The sequence below is a fragment of the Natrix helvetica genome (genome assembly GCF_964273705.1).
Source record: "Natrix helvetica genome assembly, chromosome: W".
NCBI lineage: Eukaryota > Metazoa > Chordata > Lepidosauria > Squamata > Natricidae > Natrix > Natrix helvetica.
Window position 1 is genome coordinate 28,654,029 of NC_138555.1, and position 17,843 is coordinate 28,671,871.

General features: G+C 47.1%; 1 protein-coding gene across 1 annotated transcript in view; it reads right to left on the minus strand.

The window, feature by feature from the left end:
• Positions 1–15,720, minus strand: part of LOC309400676 (SNF-related serine/threonine-protein kinase-like) — a 247,367-nt gene extending 231,647 nt beyond the window's left edge. Inside the window, exon 1 of the mRNA XM_081969272.1 lies at positions 15,351–15,720. The gene's annotated coding sequence lies outside the window, so the exon portion shown is untranslated. The remainder of the gene's footprint in view (positions 1–15,350) is intronic.
• Between the last annotated feature and the right edge of the window lie 2,123 nt (positions 15,721–17,843).

A 17,843-nucleotide genomic window follows, 5' to 3' on the forward strand; every position in this document is an offset into this window, starting at 1 on the left:
GACCCTCACTCTCAGAGTCTGGTGGCAGCTGCAACGGCTCCTGCTGGGCCACAACACTATCCCTCACCGCAGGGCCCTTCCCCCGGGTCTGACGCTCGGGATGCGGTCGTGAGGGAAATTGTAAATGATAAGCCCGCACCAAAGCAGGAGCATGCACAGCCGTCGCATCAGTCCAAGTCCCCCCGTCCGAGTCCTCGTCCGTCCAGTCGACCAAATACTGGAACCATCCCTTGAGCCATCTCAAGTCACGGATCCGGGTCACTCTGTGCGATGGCTATGCGTGTACCTCACGCAACGACGGCAGGGGCGAAGAGGGACGTCGGAGAGGACAAGCCAACCGTTCAGGGATCAGGAGCGAGTGATGGAACACCGGGTGTACACGCATCGAGCGCAGGAGGGTCAGACGCTAAGCCACCGGGTTGATAACGGCCTCCACCGGGAACGGCCCAAGATACCGGTGGTCCAACTTCCTCGTTGGCCGGTGGGACGGAAGATGCCGCGTGGACAACCACACGCGATCACCCACAGCCAATTCCGGCACCGCACGTCGAGACCTGTCCGCTACTCGCTTGTAATCCTCCTTAGCCTGATTCAAATAGGGGCGCACCATTTGGTGAACTGCCTGAAGCTCAGAGAGGAAATCCTGCGCTGTTTTGCAGGAGCCGAGTGAGGGGCGCGGTCAAGAAAGCAAAGCCGGGGATGAAGGACCGGTAATAGTTGGCAAACCCGAGGAGTCTCTGAACGTCTTTTATCCGTCGAGGAGATTGCCAACTACGTAACGCCTCCACCTTGCCTGGTTCCATCGCAATTCCTTCAGGAGATATACGGTGCCCCAGGAACTCGATGGTAGTCTGCCAGAACTGACACTTCTCCAGCTTGGCAAACAGGCGATGTTCTCGGAGTCGCTGCAAGACCTGATACAAATGATGTTGATGATCCTTCCGGGACGTGGAGTAGATCAAGATGTCGTCCAGGTAAATGACGACAAACTGATCCAAAAAGTCCTGGAAGATGTCATTCATAAAATGTTGGAAGACAGCCGGAGCATTGGTCAACCCGAACGGCATGACTGTGTACTCGAAATGTCCGTACCGGGTGCCAAAGGCCGTCTTCCATTCGTCCCCTGCCCTGACTCGGACCAGATTGTAAGCCCCACGCAAGTCCAGTTTTGTGAACACCGCTGCCTCCCGGAGCCGCTCCAACAACTCAGGAATCAGGGGCAACGGGTAACGGTTCCGTATCGTGATGGCATTCAGGCGCCGGTAATCGCAACAAAATCTCAGATCCCCAGTCTTCTTTTTTACGAACAAAACCGGGGCAGACAAGGGCAAAGACGAAGGCCGGATAAACCCCCGAGCGAGGTTCTTGTCAATAAAGTCCCGCAATGCGGCCAACTCCGGCTCAGACATGGAATATAGACGACCCATCGGGAGTTTCGCATCGGGTACCAGGTCAATGGGACAGTCATAAGGCCGGTGCGGTGGCAGTTGATCCTCCTCCTGTTCGCTAAAAACATCCGCGAACTCCGCTAAATCCGGCGGCACTGTCACCTCGGCCGAACTGGGCACCTGAGCCGCACAAACCTGACGGGTGAGGTCGACACATTGCAAGGACGGGAACGAGATCCGGTTCTGCGACCAGTAGATCTGAGGGTCGTGCGCCCGCAGCCAAACCAAGCCCAACACCATGGGGAAATGCAGGCCCGAAGCCACGGAAAATTGGATGGCCTCCTCATGCTCCCCGAGGATCAAGCGCAAAGGCTGCGTGGCGGCCTTTATAGGCCCAGACCGAAGCACCCGACCGTCAATGGTCTCTACCCGCATCGGAGGGTCAACCGGACACAGAGGGACGTTGTATTTCGTAGCAAACGCTGCATCCATAAAGTTTGTGGTAGCCCCGGAATCGACCAAGGCATGGGCTGGAATTCCCTGCGGACTACCCAACAAGAGAATGTGCGCTGCTAAAATCATATGCTGTGGAGGCCCCTCCACCTCTGTTCCGGCCTGTGCCTGACCCGAAGTCTCCCTCAGATTGGGGGTCCCCCGTTTCCCGATACGGTGGTCCATTGCGGAGGGGAGGCCGTAAACCGTGCAGCCCCCCTACCTCTGACAGGCCTGTAATTATATTCTTTTTAGGATCTTTGGCCTGCCACACTTTTTAATAATTCTCTATGCTGTTTCATTAGTGTAGTAGTTGGGAGGGGGGAATAGAAAGGAGTAGGATTGTAGAATGGATTGTTGACATTCTTTTGTAGAAGCCAAGGTCATCTTTTGTCTTCGCATCTCGACACCTGGCCGGAAGAAGATGGGTGTACATGCCAGCGTGGAAGAATATGATTGGAACATGTGATGGATTTGTGGGTGTGGGGAGAGATCATGAACTTTCAACTGGTTGAACTTAGAGGATGTAATTTAGAGTTGAAATTTCCATAGCCGTACTAACATGCCTGCGGAATAAATTGCACCTTAAAGGATGTTTTGCCTTGGACAATGATTTATTTCTGCATGGTATTTAGAACCCTAACATTATTTCAACTCTCTACTTTAAAAATATTTCACTAGCTCCCTCCCCCTATCAAGGGGGAAGGGCTGGTGATGGAAGATCTGGTGATGGGGTCTCGGGATTCCCAATGCTGACCGGGACAGCGTAAATGTCAGCGGAGAAATAATGAGAAGCTTTTGGTGATAAGAAGCTGAGTGCGGAACTTCAAAGGCAATGGAATGCTGTTTCCAGTTTAATTGCATCTGGAGGAATGCAGGAGGAGACGCGACAAGACGAAGGAAATCTCAGACGGACTTCTTCAGCAAAGAGTGAGTGCATGCTCCCCCTCCTTCCCCCAGAAGCAAGATTGGAAAAAAAAACACCCTTAGAACGGAGGTTTGGGCTCCTTCCAGACGGCAATAAATAAAATGGCTTATCACCATGCAACTAGCTGGAAGAAAGATTCCCTTTCAAAATGGGAATTTCAAAGGAGGCAGGAAGAAGGAATTTTTTCAGCATCTGTCACTTGCAAGCCACCACAAATGGGGCTGCAACCAGTAAATGAAGCAAATTGGGCAGTAAATTGGGCTTTCCTCCCAGGACTTGGATGGAAGAGATGCTACTTACCAACTCCTTTGCCATCAGCATGGGGAAATGCTCCAAGCCAGCAGAGGGCACCTACTTGGCCCATAACTCATCCAAGCCAGCAAAGGGCACCTACTTGGCCCATAACTCCTCCAAGCCAGCAGGAGGGTCCTTGGCACGTAAAACCCCTTAGCCAGCCATCATTGGTTGAGCTGCAACCTGTGAAGCAGGCAACCCCGGGATGGGTCTTAACCCCAGGTCATGGATGGGAGGGATGCCAGTGGGCACCTGCCCTCCCTCAGCAGATGGCACCATGGCAGAAAGCTGGGCAGTGGCCAACCGAGGGATTGACCTCCCCACCGGTTCCAGTCTCCCCTGCAAGGCCCAAAAAGGTTCTTACCAGACCTTCCTACAGAGAAGAAATCTCCATGGAAGAAGGGATTACCAAACAGAGGCCTGCATTGTGGATGGGGGAAAAATGTGCGCCTGCAAGGCCCCAAGTGGTTCTTACCCCACCTTCCTACAGAGTAGCAATCACCAACATGGAAGAAGGGATTACCAAAGCCAGGCCTGCAAGATGGGAAGCGGGACAAGGTGCATCTGCAATGCCCCAAAAGGTTCTTACTCCACCTTCCTACAGAGAAGCAATCTCCACCATGGAAGAAGGGTTTACCAAGGGGGCAGCTGCAAGTTGGAGAGCAAGGCAGTGTGATGAAACGGTTCCTAAGTTTAGAGATGTAACTAGGTTCCATTCCTCGTGGGGCCCAATTAAATGCCACCATTGTTGTCAACTTGGCCACAGAGCGTCAGAGTGCTTGGCTCCAGCCCCAATGCCACAACTGTGCGCACCAACCACCACGGCGGTAAAGAGAGGGTCCCAGATGCCACCACGGAAGAGTCATCTGGGCCAACAACCTCTGGAAGAGGATCCCCAACTTAAGGTGAGGAAGTGTCCTACCAAGGGGGAGGCCTCGGAAGAGGAAAAGGGCAGACAATCTCCGGAGGAGGATCCCCAACTTAAGGTGACAAAGAGTCCAACTAAGGGGGAGGCCTCGGAGGGGGAAAAGCCTAAACGACCTCTGGAAGAGGATCCCCAACTTCAGGTGGCGAAGAGTCCTACCAAGGGGGAGGCCTCGGAGGAGGGAATTGCCGAAGAACAAATGTGTGTACCAGTCGCCATGGTGGTAAAGAGAGGGCCCCAGATGCCAGCACAGAAAAGTCATCTGGGCAAACGACCTCTGGAAGAGGATCCCCAGCTTAAGGTGACAAAGTATCCTACCAAGGGGGAGGCCTCGGAAGAGGGAATTGCCGAAGAACAAACGTGTGTACCAATTGCCACGGTGGTTAAGAGAGGGCCCCAGATGCCCGCACAGAAAAGTCATCTGGGCCAACAGCCTCTGGAAGAGGATCTCCAACTTAAAGTGACAAAGTGTCCTACCAAGGGGGAGGCCTCGGAGGAGGAACAAGGCCAGCCGTGGATGATTGGATCCAAGAGCCCAGAACCTATAGCACCTGCAGCAGAGAGCCCGAAACGGCCATGGGAAGAGATCACAATGGACTTCATCATGGAACTCCCAGACAGCAGTGGGCATAAAGTAATTTGGACTGTTATTGATTTGTTTTCTAAGCAGGCACACTTCATTGCTTGCTCAGGATTTCCATCCGCAAACGAATTAGCGAAAATGTTTGTGAAACACATTTATCGCCTGCATGGAGTACCCAAGAGGATCATTTCAGACCGCGGAGTCCAGTTCACAGCCAAGTTCTGGAGAGAGGTCCTGAGATCCATTGGGTCCACACAAGAACTGAGCTCAGAGGTTCATCCCAGCATGAACGGCGCAGCAGAGGGAGCCAATGCGGTGGTGGAACAATACATCAGGTGTTTTGTGGACTATCAGCATGACAACTGGTCGGATTTGCTACCCTTCGCCGAAGTGGCGTACAACGATGCGGTCCACAGCAGCAGAGGATTAGCGGGTTTCCAGATTACCAGTGGCATGGAAGTTGTTGCCATGCCTGAGTTGCCTAGTGAACCTCCTTCTTTCATGCCTTTGAGTGAATGGATGGACATGCTAAAGAAAGGATGGGAGAATACGAAGAAGGCTCTAGCGGTTGCGGCAGAAGCCTACCAGAAGCAAGATGATCAACGTCGCTCATTCCTAAACCCCTACCGTGTGGGGGACAATGTTTTTGTATCTACCAAATACATAAGATTAGAAATGCTTAGCAAGGAATTGGGTCCAAAATTTCTAGGTCCATTCCTCATAGTGAAGATAGTTAACTCAGTTACAGTTCAACTCAGTCTACCCAGAAGTCTAGGGGAAATTGACCCAGAATTTCATTGTAGCTTGTTGAAACCAGTAATTGGGTCTAACAGAAGACCCTAACCCTAACCCTAACCCTAACCCTAACCCTAACCCTAACCCTAACCCTAACCCAAGCTCAATTTCCTCCTGTAGTAATAGAAGGGGAAACACAATCTGAGGTGGAAAAAATTGTAGATTTCAGGCTGAATAGGGGTTGCTTACAGTACTTAGTGCATTGGAAGGGTTACCCTTGGTCTGAAGCTAATTGGGTAAACAGTGGGAACCTGAAAGTGGAGAAGTTAGTAAAGCAATTCAATGGGAAGTTTCCCGAGAAGTCAAGGGGTTCCCCTGGGTGGAGAAGAGGTGGTTAATTTTGTTATGTTAACTTTTATGTTATTCTCTTTGCAGGAAACGTTTTTCTTTTGAGGAGAGGCCGCCTGTCAGGCCTGTAATTATATTCTTTTTAGGATCTTTGGCCTGCCACACTTTTTAATAATTCTCTATGCTGTTTCATTAGTGTAGTAGTTGGGAGGGGGGAATAGAAAGGAGTAGGATTGTAGAATGGATTGTTGACATTCTTTTGTAGAAGCCAAGGTCATCTTTTGTCTTCGCATCTCGACACCTGGCCGGAAGAAGATGGGTGTACATGCCAGCGTGGAAGAATATGATTGGAACATGTGATGGATTTGTGGGTGTGGGGAGAGATCATGAACTTTCAACTGGTTGAACTTAGAGGATGTAATTTAGAGTTGAAATTTCCATAGCCGTACTAACATGCCTGCGGAATAAATTGCACCTTAAAGGATGTTTTGCCTTGGACAATGATTTATTTCTGCATGGTATTTAGAACTCTAACAACCTCCCTTCTTGGGGCAAACCAAAGCCAGGTGTCCAGGATCCCCACAGTAAAAACACAACCCCCCTGCACGCCGTCTCTCCATCTCCGTGCGTGACAAGCGGGGTTTGGTGGCACCCAACTCCATGGGCTCCTCCCGTGCAACAGGTGTTTCTTGAGGGACCAGCACTCTATTCACCTCCCGGGACGCTTGGCGAGGCCTCTGCCTCTGCAGCCGGCTGTCAATCCAGAGGCACAAATGAACCAATGCGTCAAACGTTGGAGGCCTGTCCACCCTCACCAGCTCGTCCTGCAGGTCATCTGACAGGCCGTCCTGGAAAGTGTCCATAAGGGCTGGCTCATTCCACGCAGAGTCCTGACTGCGCAGCCGGAACTTGCTAACATAATCCTGCAAAGACCCACGCCCTTGGTGCAAATCCTTCAGGAGTCTGGTGGCTGTTTCCCCCTTGATGGGATCTTCAAACATCAGCCGAAGATGGGTACAAAAACCCTGAAAATCGTCCAGCAGGGGGCTCGGCTGAGACAGCAAAGGAGTAGCCCGCCTCGCTGCTGTGCCTGAGAGCAAGCTGATGATAAATCCCACCTTCGTCTGGTCGGTGGGAAAGTCCTCCACTCTCAAGCCAATAAACAGCTGGCATTGGCCCAGGAATGCCGCAAATAGTTTTTGATTGCCATCAAATTTGTCCGGCATAGCCACTGGGCATTTCCTCCGTTGCTGCTGGGGGGGGAGGGGGGTTGGCAGGTGCAGAAAGTTGAGCAACCTGCTCTGCTAACAAAGCAAGTTGTTGTGCAAAGAGGGCATTCTCCGCCTGGAGTTGCTCCATTATAGCTTAATGGAGATGCGTTTGGGGAAGCAGTCAAACTGTTCTGACTCCCCCTTCCACCTTCACCCACACAGAACACGCTCCGGAACAATACAAGGGAACAGGGTTTATTTTACAAACAGACAGACAGTTCCGTGGCAGTAAACCACCACGACAAAGCTCACAATGACAAGACACGAAAGCAGCTATCCAGCTGGCTATGTTTCAAAACCAAGACTTTTGCAGGAGTCCTTTGTTGACTGCTGCAAAGGGCGTATGCACAGTCAACCCTTTTATAGCCTGGAGAGGAGTCTCCTGATCAACAGCTGAGAGCCCTTACCGCCGATAATTACGCCCACGCTCCTTGCGTGTATGGGCGCGGCGATAACGAGCGTCCAGGAACTCCCTGTTCAGCTCTGACTCACTGTCTCATGACTCCTCCCCACTGCTCCAAGGCATGGCACCGGGAGCCCCCCTCCTCTGGCTCTCACCACTGCTCCATGCCTCAGGTGCCTCCTGGTGGCCGACCAGACTCTCCGATCCCTGCTCAGAGTCGGAACCCTGTCCAGGGTCCTCCACCTCCTCTTTTTTTTTTTTTGTTACAAATTTTTTATTGGTTTTGAAATATATAGGGAAGGGTAAAAGGGTGTACAAGAAAATTTTTTGCAGCTTCCATACTGGTGGCGAGAATCTCCCCTAGAAACTCACAAATTTAACAATCTTAGAACTAAAATATAAAAGAAAGCATCAGAACAAATTTAACCATTATTATCAAACATGTGCTCTACTATTTTTTCTCTGTTACTTTTGTAGTATCAACAATTACAATTATTCCAAATACATTCATTTTTGTGATCTAAGCCTTTTCGATATTGCTTCTTCTTCCCTGCCTCTTGGGAGGGCCTCAGCGCCCCCCACCCCCTCCTTGTCTTGCGTCTTGCTGTCCTTTTCCCTACTCCCACTAAGTTCCTCCTCTGGGGGGGAAAGATTCTTTTTAATAAAGGCTTCCGCCTCTTGAATTGTATTAATTCTGATCCTATTTCCCTCCCAGAAGACCATCATCCCCTCTGGTAACAACCATTTAAACCAGACCCCCATGTTATATAGTTTTTTTTGATAAGGGGGAGAATTTCCTCCTTCTCTCTCTTATTTTTGGGGGATCTGTTTAAGAATGGTGACCTGTTCCTCTTTGTATTTCAATGGTCTCTCCCTTTGGGTCGCGAGCACCTCATCCCTTGTGGATCTCCTGACAAATTTTACATGTACCTCTCTGGGAACGTTATGACTTCTGGCATATGCTGAGTTTATCCTATATGCCAGATCCATATCGCACCATAATTGTTTTTTGTCTCCCTTAATATAATCTGCTAAAATTGTACTCATAATCTCTTTAAGATCTTCATTTTCTTCCTCTGGCAAGTTCTGGAATCTAAGAAAAAAAGACATTCTTTCAAATTCTATTTTTGTCAGAAAACTTTCTACATCTGCGTTTCCTTTGCGTGTTATTTTAAGCTCCTCCCCCATCTCCGCCGCTCTCTCCTCCAACACCATAATTCTCTGTTTATTCCCAGCAATGTGTTCTTTAACGTCGCTGAGCTCTTCTTTAACCTCTGCCATTTCTTTCTTCATTTCATTCTGTCCCTTCATGAGTTCTTTAAACATTTCCGTAACAGATAGTTCCTTTGTGTCCTCTCCAGCCCCTCCTTTCTGCAACAATGAGGTGATCTTAGACTGTTGCGTTGTGGGACTGGGGGCAGCAGATGATGGGGCAGAGTGCGCCTTGCCAGTCGGTGGTTTTCTTGCCGCCATTGGTTATGTTCAGAGATACAAATCCTTTCCAGGGAAAATGGTGTCCGGGGATTCCACAGCGGAGCTGGCCTCAGAAGGCAAATAAATGCAGGGAAACCCACAATTCAAATAGAGAGATAATCCAAGAAGTAATTCCACTAAGCAAAGGTCAGAAGAACCACAGAAAGAGGTGCCAGCTTCCCTCTGAGAGAGTACAACCAAAAATCCACTTTTCTTTACTTTCTCTTTGGGAGCAGTTTCAAAGGACAAGTTTCATTCATATGTAGACAAAGGAAAGAGGGCGGGCGCCATCTTGGCCCTCCCTTCCGCAGGGAGAGAAGTCACAAAAAGTTTTTCTTTCCCCGTTTTTTAAAGGCGAGGATCAACTTTAAAATCACTTCTGGCAATTGTAAAAAGCCATTCTCATTCCCATTCATCCAAGTAACTAATTAGTCATTATTCTCTCTCTCTGAGAGAGTCCTTTCAAATGCTGCTTATTCCGAGGGGGGGGGGGGGTAATAGAGGAACCACCCCCCTCTAATTTCCATTTCAAAAGCCAGAGTGCACCAACTCACGCACCTCTGTAGCTTCCTTCTAAAGTAAGCAAAGAGCACCAGGTGAAATCCGCGCCTCCAGTCTTCAGCCACACTTCTCCTTTGTTCTGAAACCTCCCAGGGCTGTCCGGCGAAGAGGCGACGTGATTCCCCCCCCCCCCCCACTGCTCCCTGATGCCTAGGCGAAGCTGGGAAAAACACCCCCACCGGCTGCCGCCTCTGCGGGGGGTCCCAGCAAGCCGCCTCTCGGCAGGAGACCCCTTGGTCGAGTCTCCTGTACTCCTTTCGGAGCCCGCCAAGGGAGCACCGGCAGACTACAAGTCTGTCGCCATTTGGTCCCGGAAGCGGAAGTCGGTCCTCCACCTCCTCTTGAGCCAACTCATAGGGACCCTCACTCTCGGAGTCTGGTGGCAGCTGCAACAGCTCCTGCTGGGCCACAACAGAACCCTAGGAAGCTTTGTAGCTGTCTGCGAGTGCAAGGGGGCTGCCAGCCTAGGATGGCTTGCACTTTGCATGGGTCCATCTCTATTCCCTCATTTGACACTCGGTAACCCAGATAGTCTAGCTGTGCATTGTGGAATTCACATTTTGATAGCTTGATGTACAGGTTGGCTGCTAGAAGTTTTTCCAGTACCTGGCCGACCAGGGGTATGTGGTCGTCCATGGTCTCCGGATAGATGAGGATGTCAATCAGGTAGACAAGGACCCCCTTGTAGAGGTGCTCGTGCACCACCTCGTTTATTGTTTTAAAAGGACTGGCGCTGCGACCCGTGGCTTGGCTGGCTCGATGAACCCCCTTGCTAGGTTTTTGTCTATGTATTTCCGCATTTGTTGCATTTCCCGGGGCGTCATGGCATATAGTTTGGGCTTGGGTAGTTTTGCCCTGGGGATTTCGATGGTGCAGTCTGCCTCATGGGGGGGGGGGGCAGAACATTGCACTCAGCCTCGCTGAATACTTCTGCGAGGTCCTGATATTCCCTCAGAATCTGTTCGGCCTCTGGGGTTTTGTCGGATGTGGTTACTAGTTGTTCTGGTGGGAGTTTTGGGAGGGTTCCCTGCGTGGGTGGTGTGTCTATTTGCTGGTGTGGAGGGGGTTGGGGTCCCCTTGCTATCCTAAGTCTTCAGGTACCCCCTTGCCACCAGATGGTCGATCCCCACTTGTCTAGTCAGGAGAGTCCCAGTATGACTGCATCTGTCATTTGGGGGGCTATTACGAATTGAATTACTTCCCAGTGATCTGCTAGCTCTAGCCTCACTGGTTCGGTCATGTGGGTGGCATAGGCTCCCCCCATTAGGGACCCATCAACCTGTTCGAACCGGATCAGGTGGGCCAGTCTTTTTGCTTGGATCCCCATTTTCAGGACTGTGGTTAGGTTGATCAAGCATCTAGTGCAGCCTGAGTCTATTAGGGCTTGAAAAGTCCCCTGGGTCCCTGATTTTGGGGCTGTGAGGCGTATTGGGAAAATAAAAGGGGGAACTGGTTCACCCACCCTTGGGTCATTTTCGCCCTTGTCCTTGCTGTCATAGGATTCTGGTGACTGGGGGGGAAGGGGCCTCTGCAGTCTGGAGGGTCTTCTGGGACATGTTGGCAGCACGTTTGGGGCCTTCTTCCGGTCGTACCCTGGGTGGTGGCTCTGGCCTTTTTTTCAAGGCTGGGGTTGAGCACACAGATGCCATGTGGCCCATTCCTCCGCATCTGTAGCATTTCAGTGGACTTCAAGAAAGGGCTGGTCTCAGGGCCCGATGTGGTGCTGTGGTTCCCCATCAGCTGGGAGGTTTCAGGTCAGGTTGACCTCTCTCTTTTCTGTCCAGTTGTTTTCTCATGTTGTTGGCACACAATCTGCTGTCAACTTTTATTGCTACTCAGAACCACTCAGAGAGTTGGTTCTGGATGTCCCGGTAAGCGGTTACCTGGGCAATTTGCTTGTCCAGGCTTGTTCTGAAAAAATGCACCAGCAGCAGCCGCTCTGGTAAAATGGGTAGCCTCCCAATAACCCTCCTAAATTTGTGGATGTGCTCTTTGATGGGGCGGCCCCTCTGCTTTAGGTCGCTGAGTTCATCTTCCGCATATGGGTCCTCCTCTGCCTCCTCAAATTTGGCCTCTAGCAGTCGTAGGAAGTTTCAAAAGAAATCCAGTCATTTATTAAGAACAACATCTTGGCAATACCTGCGCGGAGTCATATCTTGCCTCACTTAAATTATGGCTGAACTTTACCCGTTTCTCCCCTCCCCTCCCTCTGTGTCATAAATCACATTCGCCAACGAGGTACTGCAGCAGGTTGTAAAATTCCAAGCCTCACAAGCCTGCTTGTGAGGCTTGTGAGGTATGTGTAGAATCCTCTCCCTCCCCTTTCCTCCAATGTGAACTGTATGACAGACATGGAAATGCTTTACGAGTCGACATTAAATTTAGATGTAATACTAGTACCAGAAGCAGGGATGAATTTACTGGGAAGAGATGCTCTATTCCTATTGGGATGTGAGCTTAAATTTGCAAACAATGCTTGTACTGTAAACGTATTAACTGAAGAACAAGAGAAGAAAATAGAACCCCTAGTCTGGGAGGCAGAAGGTAATAGGGGTATTTTGGATATTCCTCCTTTAAAGGTAACCTTGAAGGAAGGAGCAGTACCAATCAAACAGAAGCAATATACCAATGGAGGTTAAAAGAGAATTGAAGAAAGTAATACAGACACTATTACAAGATGGGTTAATAGAACCTGCAATGTCTCAATATAATACACCTATATTACCTGTAAGAAAGTCTGATGGGTCCGTTTGCTTAGTTCATGATTTGAGAAATGTCAATAAACTTGTTGCCAGCTGCGATTCTGTCGTGCTGAACCCTTATACGCTTTTAAGTCGTATACCACATAGTCATAAATATTTTAGTGTGATAGATTTGAAAGATGCTTTTTGGACCTGTCCATTAGCAGAAGAACCAAGGGATATTTTTGCTTTCAAATGGGATGACCCAGATACACACCATAATCAGCAGTATAGGTGGTGTGTTTTACCACATGGTTTTTCAGAGAGTCCAAATTTGTTTGGGCAAATGTTGTAACAGGTGTTGGAGAAATTTATGCCACCCAGGGGTATACAATTGTTACAGTATGTGGATGATTTACTGTTGTCAGGAGAAAAGAAGGCAGAGGTAGAGGACGGTACAAACGAGTTGTTGAATTTCTTAGGTCGTCAAGGCTTGAGAGTGTCAAAAAAGAAATTGCAATATGTGGAACCTGAAGTGAAGTATTTAGGACATTTGATAAGTCAAGGAAGTAAGAAAATAAATCCAGAAAGAATAGAAGGGACACAGCCCTTACCAAAGACTAAAAGAGAGGTTAGAAAATTGTTAGGATTGGTGGGGTATTGTAGATTGTAGATAGATGGATATACAGACAAAGTCAAATTCCTATATGAAAAGTTGTTGGAAGAAGAGCCATGGGAAGTTGTTTGGAAGGAAGGTAATGAAGATAGCTTTGAAGAATTAAAGCAAGCTATGATACAAACTCCTGCTTTGAGCTTGCCTGATTTAAAGAAGCCCTTCCACTTCTTTGTAGCAGTGGAGGAAGGTATTGCCAAGGGAGTGTTGGCTCAAATCTGGGCTGGAAAAAAGAAACCTGTAGTGTTTTTGTCAAAATTGATGGATCCTATAGTGCAGGGTTGGCCTTTGTGTGTGCAAGCTGTAGCTGCCACCTCGTTGGAATCATTGGAATTTGGCAGTACGAACAGTACGGACTTTGGCTTGGGAACCATATGAGATACCCACTTTAGGCTTGGGAACCTAGGATAAGCTGCCCAGTTGTCGGTTTGAAAACCGGACAGATACCCACACAAGGCTTTGGAACCTCGAGGAGGAACCCAAACTACAGGCTTGGGATCCTGAACCAAGAAACCCACCTGTGGCTAGTATTGCACGGCTATTGGGTGTGCCCCCTATGGCGGTGGAGTTGCTGGGTCAAGTGCCTGAACTGGTAGTGACAATGTCACCATGGACCAATGCAATATAATAGTAGTAATGATGTCTATATAAAATAAACAAGACGAAACAATAATAGGATGCATGTGGCGTTGCCATACAATGTCCTCAACTTTGTCCCTATTTTTAGGGCTTTATACATAAGCGATGAAACACCAACCTTACTATTTAGGGGGTTTGAAACATGCTCTTTCTAATGAGAATGATTTAACAGAGTTTCCAGATGGTTTTTTTTTTGCAAAAGCAGGCTGAAAATACCCTATTTTGGCGCTTTTAGAAAAACCGTCAACTTTACACTCAATTTGTGAACTATTGGAAAGCAGTAGGAGAATGAAATTTTATATTCGAAAACCTTGTGATGCTAAGTTATTACGCACAAAGTTTCATGTTTCCCATACCTTTCCTTCCAGAGATATAAAATAGCTTTTTATTGTTTAGAGTGTATTCATATCTCATTGGTTTAAAAGAAAATGTAATTGTTTTAACATGATTTAATATCAAATTATTAGTGTGCACAGTGCAGTAATTGTGTATATATTAAAGTCTCATTCTTTGAGCATATGCTTTAAATACCTCTTGAAGTAGAAACCTCTTGTAACATAGATTTTAATGCTTTTTTTTTAGAGGTAAAAATGCATTTATTTAACAGAATGTTAGTTGGATTAATTATGGCTCTCCTGCAGTTGGCTAATATAGATATGAATCATTTCCAAAGGATATGAGACAACTGTTTAAAGGCTGCCCTCTAGCACAACCATACTTACCCATTTAAGAGTATGCTTATGTATCCTTTATGGGAAATCACAGGAGTCAACATTTGATATAGGGAAGTGGGACAAAAAGAGGGTTTAGTGGAGTACATCTGATTCTTGAAACATTTAAGTCTGCTTGGAAAGTAATATTCTTTTAGGAATGTATTGTTAAGTTTCAGAACAAAATAACATAGCTCAAACAAAATTTAGCTTTTTTGCTACTGGCAGCAGTAGTGATTAAGTTGCATGGCCTTTCACTTCTTACCAGAAATATAGTTTGACTTAGTGTATTTAGATAGTATAATTAGAAGCTATATAAAAGACCTAACTGAACATAGGAACGCTTAAGCCCTAGCTGATGTCATAATCATGACCCAAGTATATATCCTCCCCTAACCTGAGTTACTGTGTCTGTCTCTGTATATTTGTGTCTCTGTGTGTTTGTGTATACACACATACAAATTTTTGGCATCATAGTTAAGTGAATCACTGCAGTTAAGTTAGTAACACAGTTAAGTGAATCTGGCTTCCCCATTGACTTTGCTTGTCAGAAGGTTGCAAAAGGTAAATCACATGACCCCAGAACACTAACCATAAAAAATACACGGGAGTTGCCAAGCGTCCAAATTTTGATCACATGACCATAAAAATGCTGTAACGGTCGTGTGAAAAAAAAAGATCATAGTCACTTTTTCAGTGCCGTTGGAACTTTGAACGATCACTAAACGAATGGTTGCAAGTCTATGACTGTACAATTACATGCAAAGAACGCCCCCAATTCCTTCTCTTTCCATGTCTGGTACACATACGCATTTCCGTGGCTCGCCCGTCTACCGCAAATAGGGAACGCAAGAGGGGTGTGTATGTCAGAGAAAGAACACACATGAACCGCACCGACACAGCTCCTTCGGGGCGCCGCGGAGTTCAGCCTTCGGGAATGACGGCGAGAGCCTGGACAACTCATTTTCTTCGCCCCCAATAGCTGCTCCCTTCCTTACTGGCACCGGTCCCCGTAAGCTTCAGACAGCGGCCCCGGAGAAAACCAACTGGGTCTCAGTCTCGCACCCCTCCCTTAGCAAGTTACTTTCGGTATTGATGACAACAGCAGTCTTTTCTTTTGTCGCGGCCTCAAGTTCCCACCCGCAGCTCCCTGCATGGAAAACGACGGTTACTCTTTAGCGGTCGCCCTCTACAATGACACCGGGAGAAGTCTGTAGACCCGCCTCTTCAGTGAAGAAGCACCTACCCAGTCACTAAAGAAGACCAACCGACGGCTCGGCGTTTCAGGGCTCGCGTCCCTTTCCTTTGAGTTCCGAGAACCGTGCGCTCAACGGTCTACGCTCGTGCTTCCTGTCTCCCACGGCGGGCGACGAAACGTATTGACAACAGCGGCTGTCCAAGAACTGCAACGGAAAAGAAAATGCAGGATAAGGAGGGGCCTCGGTAGAGAAAAGGAAATGCGCGTGCGTCCCAGGGAGGAAGCACCCTAGGAGAGTGTCTAGTGGGGACGTTCGGTTTCTGCTGCTTGTCTTTGCACGCCGCCGCGTGAGCTAGGTTGATAATCGTAAACAGAGAGGCTGGTATGGTATCGCTGGTGTGGACCTATAAGTGACTCCTGATTTGGAAAATGCTTCATAAGATAACATCTAGCGTGGCCTAATTGGTTAATGGCGAAAAGGGTTATTTTCCCCCTCATTGAGTTCTGAATTGTTAGGTATATAATGTACCCGTGACTCATCTCGAGATCATAAATGAAATTAAACGACAAGGAAGAGGGTTGCTGGAGGCAGCCAAAATAAGGAAACGTGGAGTATTTTTTTCTTTTGAAATATAAGGATAAAAGTTGTGGTCTTAATTTACTACTTTTAAAATAATTTGTAGCCCAGTATTGTTTTGTTGTGGTTGAAATTTTCCGATTTTCATGAACTCAGATTGACTAGTAAAAGGAAAAATAAATAAATTAAATAAATAAATAACGCTCTTTGACCACTAGAGGGAGTTAAGAAGATGTTTAACTCTTGAGCTGAAGTTTAGTCTGTCCTCAAGGAAATTTTTGAAAACTCCATTCAGAAAATCATGTTTACCACAAATCAGTTAGGGTCCAAAGATAATTATACAGAGGATATATCCAGAAAGAGAGAGGCGAGAAAGCGAGCCAACGGCGGGGGTGGGGAGCAGACACGCCAGGAGGCTGTAAAGGAGAGCCGATCCGAGTAAGAGAACAAGCCAGCATCCAGAACGGGCGCCAGACACGCCAGGTGGCTGCAGAGGAGAGCCGATCCGGCTGAGAGAGCAAGCCAGTGACCAGACACATCAGGAGAACAGCGGAGGTGAACTGAGCTGAGTGAGTGGAGGTGGCTGGGAGAGTGATCAGAGCGAGAGACCCTGAGAGGTTAGATCAGTGAGCTGAGAGGCATCATGTTACCTGGGAGAAAGTGACAGAGGAAGCTGAACTTTTGTAGCCGTTTCGGAGGTAGCGCTACACTACTAAAACTCTGAATCCTGTAACCTTTAGCTGAACAAAAAGGTGCACCATAGGGCAAAACTGTTTGAAACAAGGTACTTCAAACTTACAGAATGCATCCAAAATCTGAGACCCATAACTCCCATGGAATTGGAATTTAGCAAATGTTATAAAACATTTTATGGCATAATTATCATAAAGCATTTTATGACACAATACAAAATGTCATAAACCAGTTCCTGTACTGAGGTCTGACTGTACTATACATTTCAACATGCATTATTTTCAAGGCAGAGAATGTCTCCCAGCTTTTCCAGTAAAGGTAGCACATTAGCTCTGTCATTATTGAAGGCATTCAGGAATCTGGTAAGGAAATATATATGAAAGATGGCCCAAGGGGTCACTGGTTGTAATTAATTCTATATTTTATATATAAATGTTGCCCTGTAATGTCCTGTTTATTTGCAAATAAGAATGGAACAAATTATATGTGATGATAGAATAATGCTATTCTCCTCACTATCAAGACATTTGGTTTACAAAGTTACTAAGCTTAGAGGCACATTATGTGAACTGGAAGGAAAAATATATGTTGCCTCTGGCTAGATGGGTGGACAGAAGTTTAATAAATAAATAATACTTTCAAACTGACTTTTGACCTGATAATTCTAGAGAAGTTGGCATTTGCCATTTAATTTAACAAATATTTCCCTTCCATATCTTACATTTTATGTACTGAATGTGGTGCTAAGGTTTTTTATTTTGATTTGTAACACAGTTTTTAATGATGCTATACAAATAAAAATTAATGAAATTAACTGGGAAAACCAATTTAAAATAGCAATATTTCAAAGCATGACAAAATGAAATCTTTTCAATAAAAGCCCTTGTACATAGAAGTTTTACTGATTATCTAGTCTGTTTTTAATAGTTTTATTTAGATGTTCCAGTGTTTCATACCTTGAATTATTTACATTAATCCTTTATTTACAGTAAAGTAACATTGCAAGTGCTAATTAAAAAGTAGAGGGTGAAAGAGCTCAGTTACATCATCTCTTTTTTGTAGAAAATACCGTATTTGTGTGGCAATTGTTGGAAGAAATGTCCTTTTGGCTTCAGTTCCAAGTGGGGAAAAAGACACTGGAAACATGGAGGCTGCTTGGAAAGATGGTTTAATGGTGGACATGATCACATGGCTTGAGTTCCTGAACAGAAAAGGGGGATCACATGCTTCAAGATGTTGGGTGAAGAAGAAAAAGGGGGCCAAGATGCTGA